The sequence below is a fragment of the Cavia porcellus genome, unplaced genomic scaffold, assembly GCF_034190915.1.
Source record: "Cavia porcellus strain 051 isolate PalLab524CR breed Dunkin Hartley unplaced genomic scaffold, mCavPor4.1 scaffold_33, whole genome shotgun sequence".
Taxonomy (NCBI): domain Eukaryota; kingdom Metazoa; phylum Chordata; class Mammalia; order Rodentia; family Caviidae; genus Cavia; species Cavia porcellus.
In genome coordinates, this window is record NW_026947516.1 from 7,819,877 (window position 1) to 7,838,633 (window position 18,757).

Genomic DNA, 18,757 nt, shown 5'->3' on the forward strand with positions numbered 1-18,757 from the left:
ACAGCTCTTCGGAGGGTGTTAGGGTGTATATTTTGTTCACCTCCACTCTCCCATCACCTGCCCTTCTGCTCACATCCTCTTACTCCCTTCTTCGAGTCTAATGATAGTCTCTCTCCTATTGTCCTATCATCTCTTTCAGATTCTTAGGGAGATCACTCAGGGTTTTGCTTTCTGAGTATGGCTTATTTTGTTCAACAGGATGGTCCCCAGATCCATCCATTTTCTTGCAAATGGCAGAACTTTGTTCTTCCTTATGGCAAATAATACGGTGTCTAAATATCACACTTCCTTTATCCATTCATCTGTGATGGGCACCTAGGCTGGACGCATAGCTTGGCTATTATGAATTGTGGCACCATAAGCCTGGAGATGCAGGCATCGCTGTAGTTGGTATGCCACCTTTACTGCTGTGGGGGTACCCCGAGGACTGGCATGAAATCCTCCAATCAAGACAGAAGATTGTGAATTGACATCCATATCTCCTGACTGGTATAAGATGAAACAGCTGACAAGACCCACGTCCCATGTTCATTCTGAAACAGGAGACAGAAGCCCTCTGGGGTCTGAATGTCGCTCCCCTCCATAGGTTGGGAACCAATACCCGACGTGACACTGGTGAGGGCTCCACCCTTATGAACGGGATTAAAAGGCACTGATAAACATATAAGCTCCCCTGCCACCTTCTGCCAGTGAGGCCACAGTGAGAAGGTGTCAGCTCCAAGAACAGGCTGTCACTGGACACTGATTCTCCTGGGACCTAACCTTGGACTTTCAGCCTCAAGAACTTCATCAATAAATAGTTGTTGTTTATAAATTACCCAGTCTGGGCTCTTTTGTTATAGCAGCTCGCAGAGTCAGACAATACCTAGGGTAGTGGTGGTGAACTTTTTTTTTTTTTTTCTTTTTTTGGTACCCGGGATTGAACTAACAACCGCGTGCTTAATCATGCTGCTGAGCTAAATCACCAGTGGCGGTGGTGAACTTCTTAGAGCTTTCGATGATGCAAATGGTCTGCTGTGGGGGCTGGAGATTTAGCTCAGTGGCATAAGCGCCTGTCTTGCAAGCAGGCAGTCGTGAGTTCAATCCCTGGTACCGATAAAAAGGAAAAAGAAAAAAAAAAAAAAAAAAACAAACAAAAAACAAAAAACAAATGGCCTGCTGTGGCATGCATACCCAGGGCTTGACACCACTGTCCCCTTAGTTTCTTCAAGGAACCTGCAGACAGCAGGGGTTCTCAAGCTCAGCATCCTGACTTCTATGCAGGAGCTGCTTCCTCTCGGAGTAACAACCACAAACGTCCCCATCCACCATCCCACTGACTCCACCATTGTTGTGAACCAGAGACTCAGTGGAACGGATTCCCCTGAAGGCCACCCACCCCTGTGCTGTGCTCAGCTCCCTTTCTGCTGGATTCTGGGCTACTGCAGAGAAGCTACCTGCACTGGGTCATTCATAACTCACAGGAACAGGGAAGGACAGCTGTGGGAGGTGAGAATATTCACCAGGAGAAAAGGGGTTGTGAGCTCAATGATCTGAGAAGAGCTAAAACAAAGACCACCTTGAAAAAAAGCTGGTGAGAACTTCAAAAGTAAAGTCCGGTCCTCTTGGAATGAAAAGTGCTGCAGTCTCACAAGAAAGGAAAAAGTCTACATAGGAACCTGACTCACCAACTTAGGCAATAAAAATTTGGAACGCACTGATTTGGAACGCACTGAGTACGTGCTTTGTGTCTGCTGTAATTAGCACACTGCTAAGCCACAACCTCTTTCACAAACCATTTGAGCGAGACAGTGAACCATTATGCCTGGTTGAGGTTGACCTGATTCATCAGCAGAAACTGCTCGACTATTACTTGCCAGTCCTTAGAAATATCGCTTATTCTGCAGACATTTAACACTCAGGCAGCCAGGGGCAGGGTGGGGGGTTTGTATCTCTAGCTGTAGCAAATATCAAGGGCAGCAAATCTGTAGGCCCTGAGACCAAATTTTTACTGAGAATTCAGCAGACCTGCATATTCAGAATACCAATAGCCATCCAGAGCCAATGAGCACAGTAGGGTAGTTTCTAAATTGTCTGCATCAGGGGTTGGCACACAGAGGCTCACAGGCAGACTCGGGTTTGCAAGGAAAGTTCTACTGGAACAGTGCCAAAGCCACACTCTTGAGCTGATGAATTAACCATGGCTGCTTTTCCCCTGCAATAGTAGCACTTGAGTTGCTGCGCCAGAGACCGTAATATGAGCACAGAGCCGAAGATGTTTGCTCTCTGCTTCTTTATAGGAAGTGTGCTGATTGATTAGACACACTTGTGTGTGCGTGCATATACACACATACCTAAGGCTATCGCTACACAAATCTCTTAGCCATCTTAGCTCTGGACCCAGCTCACACACTGTCTCAGCTGTGAGTCCTCTCCTGGTGCCTCCTTTGAACATCACCTGCATTAGCTCTGGTGACAGACAACTCTTTGAATATTCACAATGTCCCCCAGTGCAGGAATTAGACTCTCCTCATCTGTGCTCTAAGTCTAGCACTGAAGGCAGAGCCACCGTTCAACAACAACCTGTGGAAACATCAAGTGACATTTAGGCAGCTGCAAAGGGTGACAAGCGCGTTCTTGGACACCAAAAACTGTCAGGTGGGGCCCATGCCTTCAAGGGTACTCAAAATACTTTTTAAGTGACCACAGGGACAAATGTTTGACAATTTAATAGCTGCTTTAACATGTGTTATGCACACAGAACAGAACTAGTACAGAACTGATGTCCACTGGTATGTTTTTAAAAAATTAGTTCAACATAAGGGAAAATGTTAACTAATACTTATAAAATACTCCAGGTGCACGCAAATATAGCAAAATTTCAAATGGCGGAGAAGAACAGAGGTTGAGAAATAAAAGTTCAGATGATAAGAGAGATACAGAAATTTTCAAAGAAAACAGGTAAACAATGCTCGCTACACACACTCTGCTACATGGAAAGCCTAGGAAATGCTGGGAGCCTGTTACCAGTCTTGGGCAGGGATTACTCAGCCACATCCTGCGGGACAAACCTGGCTCCTTGCCTGTTTTTGTAAATAAAGCTTTATTGGGATACATCTGTTCTCACGGGTTTAGGTATTTTCACTGGCTGCTTTTGTGCTAAAGATGTAGATGGATGGTTGAGACTCTGACTGAAATACTACCACCTGGCCCGCTACAGAAAGATTTCTCAACTCCAGTCTCCGGGAGACCAAGGTCGGGCTGGAAGGGCCAACCAGTGTGTAGGAAAGGAGTTTTCAAAAGCCTAGCTTACTTTCTGAGGCTGGCATCACTGTGACACCCATACTGGACAAGAGTACTGCAAAAATCTCAGGCTGGTTTGCTCAGGAAGGTAAATGCAAATACAGCAGATGAGGTACTAGCTAACTAAATCCTACAGTATATAAAAGGAACAAAAAGTTCCGGCCAAGTGAAGTTTATTGCAGGAACACAAGGTTTAATGTTAGCAAATAAATCAGCAACTTCACCTTTAAAAGGAGGCAATTCTGACTATCACAACCCAGAGGAAGTGGGAGGATATTGTGTTAACTGAAAGAAGCCGGGCACAGAAAAGACAGCTACTGCATGAACACATTTCTATGGGAAATCTAAAATAACAGAGCAGAGAATGGGGGCTACCAGGGGCCACTGGTCAAACAACTCGAAGGTTCATTTGCACAGGAGAAACAAGCCCAAGAGCTCTACATTTGGGAACTACTTACTGCATCTTCAAAATTGCTAAAAGTGGTTAGCTGCTCTCACCATGAAAAATGGTAAGTGTGCGAGGTAATGCATCTGTTAATTAGCTCCAAAGAGCTATGTGTACATATTTCAAAACACTGGGTGGTGCAGTATAAATACGATTTTAGTTGTCAATTACAGTGAAGACTGAATGAGTGAGGAAGCGCTGGAGCCTTCTGGCCTGTTCGGAAAAGTAGTTCTGCACCTCCGGCAGCGAGTCCAATTGTTTGAATACCCTGGTTTCTCATCCAGGAGGGGTGAGGCTGTTTCAACTTTCTTGGAGTAGGGAGGAAAAAACAGCTTCATTTGTGAAGGGCTCAGAATTATGCCTGGCACACAGCAAGGGCTCAATAACCGGCATCTCCTGCCACTGTGCCATCATAGCAGTGATGCGATAGAGGGACACTGAAAAGAGCAGGGGACTTGCTGACAGGTATGGGTAAGGGGCTAGAAGAAGGGGCAGTGGAAAAAGTACCATGGAAAAGCAGTGTTTGCACATGAGCTGCATTTTTGTTAGTGCTAGGGACAGAATGGTTCCCCACACTTCCCAATTCCCACATTGCTATCCTCACTTTACAGATGGTGGGGTCAGGCTCTGGGAGGAGCTGAGGTCCTGAGCAGGGAGCCTCCTGGATGGGACCAGAACCTTCATAAAAGAGACCCCATGGCACTGCCTCCCCAGCCCCCATGTAAAGACAGAGAGAGATGGCGCCATCTACAACCCAGGAAGTGGCTTCTCAGCAGACTCCAAATCTGTCACTGCCCCATTTTGTCTCGGACTTCCGGCCTCTAGGACTGTGACAAAGCAATCTGGGTCTTGTATAAATCATCCAAGGCTGCTGCACTCAGTGACTGAGCTAGATTGTGTCGGGATTCTAGAGCAGAAACAGCTTTTCCTTGGAGGTAAGCAGTGGCAGAGGAGTGACAGTGAGTGTGAGATTACAGGAAGCTGGAGGAAATGTCACCTGAGATATCAACAAGGAAGCAGTGTAGGATGGGGGTGGGGTGGGGATTGGGATGTGGAGCGGTCCCTGGATGGGCAGAGATAGGCACTCAGAATGGGGACAGCTACAGAGCAGGACACTGAACAGATACAGATGTGGGAGGGGAAAGAAAGGACACCACCTTGGGGACAATGTGTTTTAATAAGGGTGGCTGGAAGAGAAGGCACCCATGAAGTGATGGCCAGGGATCTCAGAGGAGAGCAACCAAGTTGTGCCTGACAGTCCAGACCACTTGTTTGTTAACTGGTCTGGAAAGGGGAAAGGGAATGGAATTTGGCAGGACATAAACTACCTCAAGGCTGGACAGTTTTAAGGTCACATTAGCATTTCAGGGCAGGCAGGCCTGAAGTGTGATGGTAAACTTTGTAAATAGGTGCCTTGCTAAGTTCTATAGTTGCTATTTTATTTAAAAGAGGAAATGTGAATTGTGTTCGATTTCTGTGCATCATCACTGACTTTTTTTCCTTCTTCTTCTTCTTAATTTTGAGACAGTCTTACTAGGTTGCCTAGGCTGGCTTTGAACTCACATAGTCTTCCTGCCTCAGCCTCCAAGAATACTGGAATTCCAGGCATTTACCACCCATGCCTGGCCTATCAACAACCTTTAAAGTAGCAAGGGATAATTTAAGCTTCGTACAAACATCTTTAATAGAATCTAACCTTTTTTTTTTTGGTGTTAAAACTAACAAAAGATTTTTTTGCTACATATTTAAGCCACTGTAATTAGAAACGATTTTCACTTAAATTGTTTTCCTCTTCTAACAAATTAACAACCACAAGAATGGCCAAGACTTACTTGCAAAATGTTGCTGGTTTTCATTTTAAAATTTTGTTTTTTATGAACTTAGTCAAAATGATGTCTTTTCTGTTCTGATAAACGTAAAAGAACTCATTTAAATAGATGGCCTATTTATTTCCTTCCCATTCCTGGTACAAAATACCCAACAGCTGCAATTTCAAAAAAGAGAGCTTTATTTGGTTCAGTTTCCAGTAGATCAGGCCATAGCCAGCTAAGGACAAGACAGCATGCCGGAAGGCTGTCGTGGAGGAAACTTGTTTAACCAACGGCAGCCAGGAAGCAGGAAGAGCAGTGAGGTCTTTTCCAGGTCTCCCCTCCCCCACCTCCTTCAACTTGGTCCCACCTCCAAACCCGCGAATGAGGCTGAGGGAATATTTTAGATCCAAACCACAACAGATGGGAGTGAGGAAAAGAAGCAGAATCTAGGTTTGTGTCCACAAACAAATTAGAAAAGTAAACTTCATTAAGATTGAACCACCAAAACTGAACTGGAACCAGGTATCTGGATGGTTATGAACACCTGGGCACACAAAAGAGCAACTGCATGGATTCTCACATCGTGCAACTGTAAGTGGCTGTCATCAAACCAAAAAAACAGGGTTGTAAAACAGTCTTTTATAGTTAAGAGGCATCGGCTTACAAGTAGCAGTGATACAAGAGGGATCCTAACTGAGCAGCCAGATCCCAGGTACTGTGCGTCCTGCACAGCTCCACGGATGCCCAGTCTTAAGTGTCTGTGGCTGGCCATATTCCACACAATTCATCACACATCATCACGCGTCACTACACATTATTACACATTGCAACGCATCACTGCTCGTCGACTAACATCATCACATGTCACCACGTCGCCATGTATTGTCACATGTCAGCACGCATCACTGCTCATCGCCCCATGTCATCACACGTCACTATGTCACCACATCGCCATACATTGCCATACATCATCATACCTCACCTCATGTTATCACATGTCACCACATGTCACCACACATCAACACATCGCAATATGTTACTACACGTTGCCACGCATCACTTCACCACACATTGCCTAGCATCTTCATACCTCGCCTTATGTCACTACGCATCATGCGTCATCACAAGTCGCCAGGCATCATTACCATACGCCACCACACATCATGCCGTCGCCACACATTACCAGACATTGCCACGCATCATCGCTCAACTCACGTCATCACACATCACTGCACGTCACCACATCGCCATGTATCATCACATGTTGCCATACATCCCTGCACATCACTATGTCACATTACCATACTTGCCATGCGTCATCATACCTAGCCTCACGTCATCACATGTTGAAGCGTCACACTTCACCACGTGGAAGCATGTCACACATTGCTATGCATCATCACGTCACCACACATTGCCATGCGTCATCACACGTCGCTGTTATCACCATACGTCACCACACAGCCATCATGCGTCGCCACACATCACCAGACATTGCCACGCATTATCGCTCGTCAACTCACGCCATCACACATCACATCATCACGTCACCACGTATCATCATGTCATCACACATCATTGCATCATCAACGTCACTGTACGTTACCACATTGCCCTATGTTGCCACGCGTCATTACACCTCACCCAAGTCATTACATGTCGTCACAAGTCACCACACATGAAGCGTCATCAACCGTCGCCATGCGTCACAGTATATCAACGTCATTACATGTCACCACACGTCATTATACCTCGCCCCACATCATCAGACATTGCCTTGCGCACACACAGTTCCATAGACAGCTGAAGTCAAACTCATATTTCAGGTTAGTGCTTTTCTTGTCTTTTCTGGTGGTGCCGCGGGCAGAATCAGGGCCTTGCAAGTGCTTGGCAAGTGACCTAGAGGCTGGTTTTGCACATGCCCAGTGGGCAACTAAAAGCAGGAAGAGCTTAGCCCCTCTGCCTTTTTTTTTTTATGGGGCAGGGGCAGGTACTGGGAATTAACCTCAAGACCTCACGCTTGCCAGGCAGGTGCTGTGCCACTGAGCTAAGTTCCTGGTCCCTGGGCCTTCATTTTATGTGGCTTGCTTTACCACCAGTCCCAGCCCGGCCCCGGACATGGAACACTGATCACTTTGGCAGCACCTGCCACATGAGGTTTGTGGGCCCTAAAAGTCTATCTCACCCATACCCTTTCAAGACTGAGAACATCACAGAAGAGGAATCTTCACAGAAGGAATCATCTGCAGTGACATCCAGTTTCCAGCTTTTACACCGCATCCCCAGAGAGGCCTACCAGTCTCGGTTCACTGAAACCAGAGTAGTTTTAGGTTCTGTGAAAAGTAGAGCTGCACCCTACTCCTCCAGGATCTCCCAGTGCGAGCAGCTGTCCGGTCACAGTAGCTGAATTGCCCCTGAACAACGGTGGCTCTTCCAGGACACATTCTAGCAGCCATGTGCTATGTGGTTCATTTCCAAGCCAAAAACTAGGGACAGGATACAATAGTGGTGGCCATGGATCAGCAGGGAAGAGGAAATGATTACCAAGAAGCACAGGACAGGGAGTGGTGGAGTGGCTGTCTTGGTGATGTTGGGGGTTGGTGACAGGACTGTACATGGGGGAAAAACTTGCAGACCTGTACTCTGAAAAAAAGGTGCATTTTACTGCATGTAAATTATGCCTTGACTTAAAAAAAAACATGAAATAAGGAGTGCAGATAAGAACAGAGTTGTGTTGGTGTTCTCTGAGGTTGTCAACTGAGACCCACAAGAATCATGTCCTCATTACACTACTATTCAATTCCCAGACCTCCCCTTCTTTACAGAAGGATGGTGATGTCACCCCCATTCTCCATGACATCATCTTTCTGTCCCTCCCTCACAGTAAGTCCCTGACTAACAAACATCTGACCTGTGAACTTTCACAGGGGTACTGTACAAGACTCACACTGTTGGCGTACAAATGAATCTGACTTATGAACAATTCTCCTGGAACGGAATTCATTCCTACGTTAAGGACTTGCTGTATGGAGCTTAGCTCAGTGTGGAGGATGCAACAAGGACACCCTGACATCTGTCATGAGAGTCCTCTAAACCCATTCACTCAGCTGTCTGCTCAAGGGACACCCATCCTCTGTCAATGCTCATGCCAGCAGGACTAGGGGGTGACATGCTTGTCACCCCTCTAGGCTCTGCCCATCAGGCCTTGAGCAACTCCCTGGGCTTGAGACAGTTTCCTGAATTCCATAATGCTCATCTCTCTCTCTCTCTCTCTCTCTCTCTCTCTCTCTCTCTCTTTAAATACCAGGATTGAACTTATGACCAAGTGCTTGCCAAGCAAGTGCTTACACTGCTGAGCTAAATCCCTGGCCTCCCTGCTCATCTCTTTAGACCTAGCCTCCTTGCAGTCAAAGTGCTTTTTATTCCCTTCCCATCTCAAAGGCTAGACTATCATGAGCAGCCAGCTCCTTCCTAGCTAAATTCACTGAAGTGGGGCTTTTATCCTGCTGTTTCACCTGTAGTACCTTTAGAGTATGTGTGAATTATTCAATGCTAAAGGCATGTATCTCGGAGAACAGGGAGGAAGCCCTTGAGTAAACACTTCATAGGCTTTTATTATGCCAACCTGAGCAATTTAGAAGTTTAACTATGACACTCAGCAGGAAGTCAAGGTCCTTACTTTGTAAACATCCCCATCCTGTGGAGGAGGGCAAGGAGATTCTGTAAGTGCTACACCTAGAGGAGAGATGACCTTTGTGTAACATAAAGGAGGAAAACAGGCTTCTCCCCCCAACCACTTTTGCTCTGGCTCTTTTGCTGGCTGCCGCCTTGAATTGTTGCCCCTGGACCATGCCACCCTCCCTTGGAGCCAGCTGATTATGGATTGACACTTCCACAGACAATGAGCTAAATAAACCTTCCCTTCCTTCATTTGGGGTGCTGGTTATTTTGTCCCAGCAATGAGAGAAAGGTAACCAAGACAGGCTCACAGGGACTCACTTGTCAATTTTTCCTTCTTTTCATGATAAGACAGAAATGGACTTTGGTTTCCTTTGCTAGATTCTGAAACATACTGGAGAGAACAATTCTGGTTTCATGTGTGATCCAGACTAGCAGCCTGCAGGAGCCCATGCAGACTGACAGGGTCACCAGGCTGGCTCCTGACTTCCCTCCCCAGAAGAAGGCCACTGTGCCAAGGTGCTCTGTCACCTCTCACACACAACATCTACCCAGACGGCCAAAGTGCCAGTGAGACAGACCCCAAATGACAGAGGCAAATGGACCCTTCCCTGAAGGTGGAACCAAACCAAGCCCTTTTGGCACTCAAGCTGGTCGTTTAAGAGATGCTTGGTACATAATTTAAGTCTCCCTTCTTAACTAGGATCCTTTCTCAGACTGCCACGACACTGCAGCTGTGACAATTGGCAAATGAACAGCACACATGGAGGGCTTTCTCATGGACGGCTTTCTCATGCCTGCAGAGCACACAGGTATTTGGGTGGCTCCTGGCTTCCTTCCCCAGAAGAGGGGATGCTTTCCTTCTGACGGACTGGGGAGAAGGTCTCTCAGTAAGGGCTTTCTCTGTTCAGTGAACAAGGATTGCAATGAAAATCCACCACCCCTCCAGCTGGGCGAGGTGGCCCACACCTAGAATCCCAGCATTCTGAGAGGCTGAGGCAGGAGGATCACAAGTGCCAGCACCTAGAGATGTAGCTGTCCTAATGTCATGGCCCAGTGCATTCCTCCTGTGTGTATATGTGCAGAGGCACGTGGTCACCCTGGTATAAACACACCTATTGCTCCACCTGCCTTTTCTAAGTGGAACACACACAACTGTGTGCATCTATAGCTGCTCTACTAGACTTATCATTCTTTTAGACTTACTCCTACTTAGAGAAAATAAGCAGCACGATATGCTCCGTTGTCTCAAGACCCCACATGGAGGGGCTGACCTGGACCCCTAGATCCAGGTCGGTAGGTCTGTGACATTTGCACGGTGATGTCAGCCAGCCAGGTGATGCACCACTGTGTCACAGTTTGGGGGAAGCCAGGGAAGAAGCTAAGGTGACCTAACATGCACTGCTGGCATCAGAGAACAAAACACATCCACGTTCCAAATCCGCTCCCAAGTGTGAAGCCATGCTGCAGCCTGTCAGGAGGTGTGGTCTCCAGTGTCCTGCCCTCCTGTCCTGAGGTGGGTGGCAGCCTGGGGTACACTTGTCCCCTGCAGCCCACTGCATCCACATAGACTGGTGGGGTGGTGCCAACCGACCAGGGGACCAGCTGTCCCTCCGCTCCTCCCCCAAGGTTCCACTGATTGCTACAGCCCTGGCTGCATGATTGGCCATGCAGTGTTTCCTGGTGACAGGACACAGTATAGCCGGGGCGGATGGCTTTGCAGAGGACAGAACAGAGGTATCAGGTCCAGAGGTGCTGGGCAGAGCACACAGGTATTTGGGTGGCTCTTGGCTTCCTTCCCCAGAAGAGGGGATGCTTTCCTTCTGACGGACTGGGGAGAAGGTCTCTCAGTAAATACTGGCTTCACCCCCACTTCAGGGATGGAGCTACCCCTAAATGAGGACTTAGGACTGCAGCAGGAAAACTTGGTCTCTCCTTTCGACCCCTTCCTTTGAAAACAGTCTTGAGAGGGGCTGCCCCATCCTCCAGAACAGAGTCTCAAGCAAAGCACGACAGTCTCTTCTCCAACACCCACGCTTGGGAGCCACACTGCGATGCCGGGGATACATGGGGAGGAAGAGCGCTCAACAGACCTTACACAGGGCTGACGTCTGTGACAGTCAATGCCCGCTGTCCCAACGCCTGTTATGCCCACTGCCTGGTTACACAGGTTTCATAAACAAAAGTGAGGCAAAGATAAGCAAACACAGCATGAGTAAGTGGGGCATGGTGCATGCCTGTAATCCCATCACTTAGGAGGCTGAAGCAGGAACATCATTGCGAGTGCAAGACCAGCCTGGGCTACAAAGTGAGCTCAAGGCCAGTCTGAACTGCATAGGGAGACCCTGTCTTAACCACAAATAAAAACAAAACAAACACAGCATGAGGAAGCCAACCTTTACCTTCCAGGGGAGGGGAGGTCCAGGTTCATTCAGAGAGCATGCCCTCTTCCAGCTCTGCTCCCCAGGGACTCAGGACCAGTCTCCACGTTCAGGGCACTGTTCCTTTCACATGCACTCTCCACAAGTACTGGGAGGACCACTCCAGCTCACTGTGTTTGTACATTTTGACAGCTGGTGCCATCACCGTACCAGGGGGTAGACGCATTTCCGAGTGGAAGGACTCTCCAAAGCCACACGGGAGCCAAGAGGGCAGAGGGCTCTTAGGGGACTTCGGTACCCTCCAAGCCATGGCTGGGGTCAGACTTGGGGCTGCAGTCTCGGTACCTGTTGTCACTTCACTCCCTTCTGTGGGAGAGGTGACATGTATTCTGTGTCTACACCAATTTGTCATACCATGTTCTGGTGACAGCCAGCCTGAGGGGGTCACATACTGATACACACTGTGTGTTCTCCGTGCATAACCCAGCTGGTGTCCCAGCCTGGGAGGAGGAGGGTTTTTATTTATAATGTGTTCCACGCCCAATCTGTTTGGTCACTTTTGCTCAGCTTAGGCATCTTTCAGGGGGAAACTGAGGCTCAGGTGGGATAAATAATCTGATGAATGATTCAGGTTTGTGCCATCCTCTGTGGCTACACTGATTGCTCATCTGCTGAGTCTCGAAAAGGCCACCCAGGTGCTTATGAATTGGTTGTGCCTTAACCCTAGCACAGAGAGTCCCTGACGTACAGTAGTTCAACTTGCAAGCTATCAACTTTATAATGGTACAGTCTGTGTCCTGCATGTGGGTCTTTTCCCAGGACCAGGCTACATGCTATGATTTTTTTTTTTTTTTTTTTTTTTTTTTTGGTACTGGGATCAAACTTATAACCTTGAATTTGCCTGGTAGGCACTTATGCTGCTGAGCTAAACCCCGTCCCTTTATGATATGATTGTCTCTTGTGATGGATTCAGGAGCCCCCAGAGATGCAGGCAGCCCCATGATCATGTGGGTGAACACCCAAAGTCTGTGCTGCACTGTGATGTGGACTGGGGCATGGCATAGGCGTTGTGTATGTGGTGCATTTTCAACTTACGATATTTTAAACTTCCGATGAATTTATCGGGATATAACCCTCCTGAAATACTAGTACATGCAAACTAAAGCATGTGGGCCAGGCTAAGCAACAGTCTGCAGTATTCAATGCAGTTTGACTTAGGGTATTTTCAGTGGAGGATGGTTTCCTGGAGGGTAACTGCTTATACATAGAACAATGTGCTGGAGTTTGAATCTGAGGCATAGCCCAAGGCCCACATGTGCTGGCTTGGTGGCCAGCTCGTGATGCTGCTGGGAAGTGGTGGAGTATTTAAGTGGGGGGGCTTCATGGGAGGAAGTGACACCACTGAGAGTAAGCCATGGAGGGCCACTTAGGATGCTGCCCTTGCCTGTTTCTCTGGTCCCCATGAGGCAAGGCTTCTGCAGCCACCACGCCCTACTGTCCTGACAAACAGCCTCACCATAGGCTCAAAAGCCATGCACCAAGTAACCATGATGGACAGAAATCTCTGAATCTGTGAGCCCAAATCAACCTTTCCTCTTTCAGGCTCCTCAGGTACTGTGTCACAGAAGCAGAGAGCTCACACACAGAATTTTGCACATGTATCTCTCAATTTGGGTTGAACAGATTGGTTCAGATGTAAGAAAATCAAACTAAGGTAATAGTGGAGTGTGAGGAGGCCTTGATTTAATAGAACTAAGTCTGTACAAAAGGGAAATACGGCACAGTGACCAGGCAACCCACCTACAAGCCAGGGATTGCCTACATCTGCCAGCAAACCACCAGAAGCAGTGACAGGTGCATGGAATGGATTCTCTCCATGGCCTTCAGAAGAATGGTCCTGCCACTTCCTGGACCTCTGCTCCCCAGAAAGATGAGATGGTACTATTTCTGTTACTGCTACCACATGTCCTTTGTTACACTGCCCTGGAAACGAAACCACCCACACTACCTATCACTTATGAAAACATTCATACAATCAAGAAAAGATGGTGGATAGATAACGGCAGCTATGGAGGCTCTCTGAGATAGCCAGCTTACTTTCCAGGAATGGTGCGATATGGGGAGTCCTAAGTAGAGGGAGATATACCCTGCTGACCTAGTAACAAACTAAGCTGAGAGAAACCAATTGGAAATGCAGTTCAGGTACTACAATTAGAACAGGCGAAGTCTTGGTGCCACCGCTAGAACTCGCAGATTAAACTCAATGCCGCTGCCGCACCTGAATTGGCATAGCCGGGATAGCCTGCTAGTTTCAACTCAGTGGAGACGGAACACTCTGAGAGCAGGAATAGAGAATCAAATTGAGAGCAGAGCTGGCGGGGAACCCCGCATCGACCTGCAGTGAGTGAGAGAAATAAAGACCTTTCCATAGATAAAGAGGCTCCAACAGAGGACATTCTGGGACTGGGCGGACTGGCTGGAACAGGACACTGCAGTGACTTCAGTCACATATTCTCCTCTCAAATGGGATTGGTGGGGAACCTTGACCTGGGTGATGCAACAGACTGAGACCCAATAGGAAAGCCCAAATCAAGTCCCTGCACCTGGCAGTGCATCCTAATGCAGTGAAGCCTTCAGTAGGTTGACCCAGAGGGGCGGGCCCAACATAGGTTGCCTGGCTCTGTACCTCCTAATATACTGCAGTGGGCAGGACCACGTAGTCAGCAAGCTTCAGGCAAATTGAAACCAACAAAGAAAGAAACTGGGCCTCCTGTATACGCCTGTATGGAAGGAACAAAAAATATGAGAAGAGGAAGCAACAAGAAAGGGTCCTCGGTCCCCAATCCTGAGAACACCAATCAAGGAAAGGTAAATGCAAAGGAGAATGAGAATAGAAAACATGCAATATCAGGTATGGCACCAATAGACATAAAGCGATACCTTCAGGACCTCATAGACAAGTTCAAAAGTGAAGTATTTAACCAAGTAAAGCAACATATAAATACAATAATTAAAGAAATGCTAAACACCTCCAAAGAGAAAACAGATGGTAGAATGAAAGAACAAAAAAAGGGAGAATTGTTTGATGGAGAAAATAGAGAAAACATAGAATACATGAAGCAGGTTCAAAGAGATTACCAGGAAACTAAAAACTCTATTGAAAGCTGGCATAACAGCTTGAAAGAAACTAAGGATAGATTGTCTGAACTGGAGGACAAGTTTGTAATGTGGGAACATGAAAGGAAAAACTTCTTAAAAATAACAAGGAAACAAACAGTAACAATACAAAGGCTAGAAGATGACAAGAGGATCTACAACTTAAGAATAAAGAATGTAAATGAAGAAGCAGGGGTACAAACAAAGGAACTGCAAAGGCTATTCACAGAAATAATCAAGGAAAACTTCCCAAACATAGGAAAAGGAAAAGATGCTCACATGTATGAGGCATACAGAACTCTAGCCACCTACAATCAAAACAGAACTACACCCAGGCATATAATAATCAAGATTCCAGAAATCCAGTATAAGAACAATATTAAAAGCTGTCAGAGACAAGAAACAAATCACTTACAAGGGAACATCCATCAGAATTACAGCAGACTTCTCGGCACAAACCATCAAATCTCAAAGAGTGTGGGGCAAAATAATCCAAGCTTTGAAACACAATAACCGAGTCTGGAAGAACATGGCGGATAGACAGCAGTAGCCTCGGAGGCTCTCTGAGAAACCACACTTGAAATCCAGGAATTGTGTCGGGCAGGAAGTCCTAGGCAGGGGGGATATTCTTTGCCAACCCAGGAACAAACTAAATTAAGAGAAACCAACTAGAAACGCAACTCCCAGTGATAAAGCAGGACAGATAAGGTCTCAGCATGGAAGCCAGACCTCGCGCCACTGGAAACTGCGATCTGAATTTCCTGCAGCCGCTGTTGTGTGCCGGTTGGCACAGCGGGGAGAGAGGCATGAAAGCTTGGAGAGTGGGAAGTGTTGAATGGAGTTGGGAGTGGGGTTGGCTGGGTGCCCTGCATCGACCTGTGGTGAGTGAGCGGATTGGGACCCTTCCATAGAGAAGGAGGCTTCAGCGGAGGACATACTCAGCCCAGGCAGACTTCCTGGAACGAGATGCTGTAATGACTTCAGTCACATATCCTCCGCTCAAGCGGGATTGGTGGAGAGTGCCTGGCCTGTGAGATGCCGCTGGCTGAGATCCAGTAGGCTAGCCCAACCCAGGTCCCAGTGCCTGGAGGTGCACCCTAGCGGTGAAGCCTTTGGGAGGCTGACCTGGAGAGGCGGGCCCGGCATAGACTGCCCAGGTCTGTGTCTCCCTGGTGCGCTGTTGTGGGCAGGAACACCTATCCAGCGCAATTCAAACAGACTGTGGCTGACAAGGAAGGAAGCTAGGCCTCCTATATACACTTATATATAAGGAACAAAGAATATGGGAACAGGGAGCAACAAGAAAGGGTCCTCGGCCCCCAATCCTGAGAAACATGCAATAGCAGACATGCCACCAATAGACATAAAGCGCTATCTCCAGAGCCTCATAGACGAGTTCAGGAATGAAGTTATTAATGACCTGAAGCAAGATATAAGTAGAATAGTTAGAGAAATGCTAAACACTGCCCAAGAAAAAACACATGGTGGAATGGAAGATCAGAAAAAAGAGAATTGTTTGATGGAGAAAATAGAGAAAACATAGAATACGTGAAGCAGGTTCAAAGAGATTACCAGGAAACTAAAAACTATCGAAAACTGGCATAACAGCTTAAAAGAAACTAAGGATAGATTATTTGAACTGGAGGGCAGATTTGTAATATGGGAGCATGAAATGAAAAACTTCTTAAAAATAACAAAAAAACAAACAGCAACAATACAAAAGCTAGAAGATGATAAGAGAATCTATAACTTAAGAATTAAGAACATAAGAGAAGAAGTGGGGACACAAACAAATGGACTACAAAAGCTATTCACAGAAATAATCCAAGAGAATTTCCCTAATTTAGCAAATGGTAAAGATATTCAGATATATGAGGCATACAGGACTCCAGCCACCTACAACCCAAACAGAGCTACACCCAGGCATATAATAATCAAAATTCCAGAAATCCAATATAAGAACAGAATATTAAAAGCCACCAGAGACAAAAAACAGATCACTTACAAGGGAACACCTATCAGAATTACAGCAGACTTCTCGGCACAAACCATCAAATCATGAAGAGCATGGGGGGAAATAATTCAAGCTTTGAAAGATAATAACCTCCAGCCAAGATTGATATATCCTGCACAACTGTCCTTAGAAATTGATGGAAAGACAAGGTGTTTCCAGGATAAAGAGGAACTAGGGGAATTTGCAACCACCAATTCAACTCTACAGAGAATACTGCAGGATAGTCTAAAAAAGGAAAATACCAAGATTCCAAAAATAGTGGCAGAGAGGCCACAATGAATGGAGCAGAAAACGAAATGAAGAAGACAAACTGACAACAAGCGACAGAAAAAGAGCTCAACAGAAATGAGGCAGAGAAGATCAGAAGGTAGGAACAGCTATTTTGGAGAAAACAAGACATCATAATAGCTAGTGCTGATTTAGTATCATCTTGTTTTGAAGTCCCATCAAACTTGTATTATTCTGTCTCCATTGGTCTTAAAAGGTTGTATCTTACTGGATTTTATTATATATGATAATATAAGCAAAAACTTTTATAGACAAGGAGTTTATATAGAAACCATTGTTCATTTTCTGTTAATAGGTCCTAAATTCTTTGTAATAATGCCATTCTCTTGAATGGCTTGATAGTGTCTTGATATGTTTGGTGCTACAGTATACGAAGTTATACTCAAAAATTTCAAGGAAAGAGACACTATGGCAACTATTTTTATGTCAGGATATCTTGTGGTGAAACACTATTTTGCTCAAATGGTTATGAGTTGACCTGCACTGTTCTGTTGTTATGCCCTCGTGTATCTCAATCCCCTTTTTTTGAATTATTTACTTTTTTCTTTTTATGTTTTTAATTGAGGGAAAAATAAATAAAAAATAGCAGGATACATTTTAGTTAACCTACTTTGATTTCCTATTAACTTGATTTGAAATCCTGTATTGCCCTCACCATCTTGTTTTGACTGATTTTCCTCTATTCTGTTTTGCTTGATAGTACCAAGTTTGAAAGTATAGGCATAACTGTGAAGACAATAAGAATCATTATGACGCCCATTCCAGTTGACTATTATTTTCTTTTAAAATCCTGTAATGTTTCCAATGCTTTGGTTTTATTCTTTACTGTTTAGTTCAATTTTATTACAACTGCCAATTCTTCTTAAAATAGCAAGAGGCAGTATGCTAACCATTGTTGATCACCTTATATTTTGTTTTTACATTATTTATTATGTCCATCCTTTTAATTTGACTGACTCTGTTCTGATATGTCGCATTTGGTTTTACTCTCTTCAAAAAAAGTAATAAGAACTGTGGGAGTAATAAAATCCAAAATGTGTAATTGTCATTGTACAAAAGAAAAGAAAAGAAAGTGCTCTAAAGGTTATAACTGTATATATGTTTAAGTGTATAAGATAGATAACCATATTACTGAGTGTTTTTTGGACCACTGAACAAAACTGTTTGCACTCTCACTGTTTGAAAGTCCACTTTATATGCTTCAGTAATGTAACTTGAACAACTATTTCTAAGATAAGAATATGTAATCTATTAACTAGTGATTTCTTACTGTTTATTTTTTAAATTTTGTATTACTTGTACCCTTTTTCTGTTTTTTCCCTATTTCTCCTTAAACAAAACAAAACAAAAAAAAAGAAACACAATAACCTCCAGCCAAGATTGATATATCCTGCACAACTGTCCCTAAAAACAACATGCTTCCAAGATAAAGAGGAACTGGGGGAATTCACAACCACCAATCCAACTCTACAGAGAATACTACAGGACATTCTAAAGAGAGAGAAAGGTACCAGGATTCCAGAAACAGTGGCAGAGAGGCTAAAATGAATGGAGCAGAAAACGAAATGAAGAAGACAAACAGACAACTAATGACAGAAAAAGAGCACAACAGAGATGAGGCAAAGAAGGTTGGATATAATTTCTAATATAGATGGCCTAGATACACTAACTTAAGAGAGAAAAAGAATCGCAGGCAAAGTGG

General features: G+C 45.5%; 1 protein-coding gene and 1 long non-coding RNA gene across 12 annotated transcripts in view; one reads left to right on the forward strand and one right to left on the reverse strand.

Moving 5' to 3' along the window:
- LOC100734681 (transducin beta like 1 X-linked) overlaps positions 1-18,757 on the reverse strand; it is a 201,885-nt gene that overhangs the window by 31,117 nt on the left and 152,011 nt on the right. The gene's annotated exons all lie outside the window — the stretch shown is intronic.
- LOC134474605 (uncharacterized) lies at positions 3,615-5,655 on the forward strand. 2 transcript variants are annotated; one of them, XR_010045471.1, is made up of 3 exons: positions 3,615-3,791; positions 4,339-4,662; positions 5,256-5,655. It is a non-coding gene; the product is annotated as an uncharacterized LOC134474605 (long non-coding RNA). The 2 variants fall into 2 exon arrangements; XR_010045470.1 differs by having other exon boundaries at positions 4,339-5,655.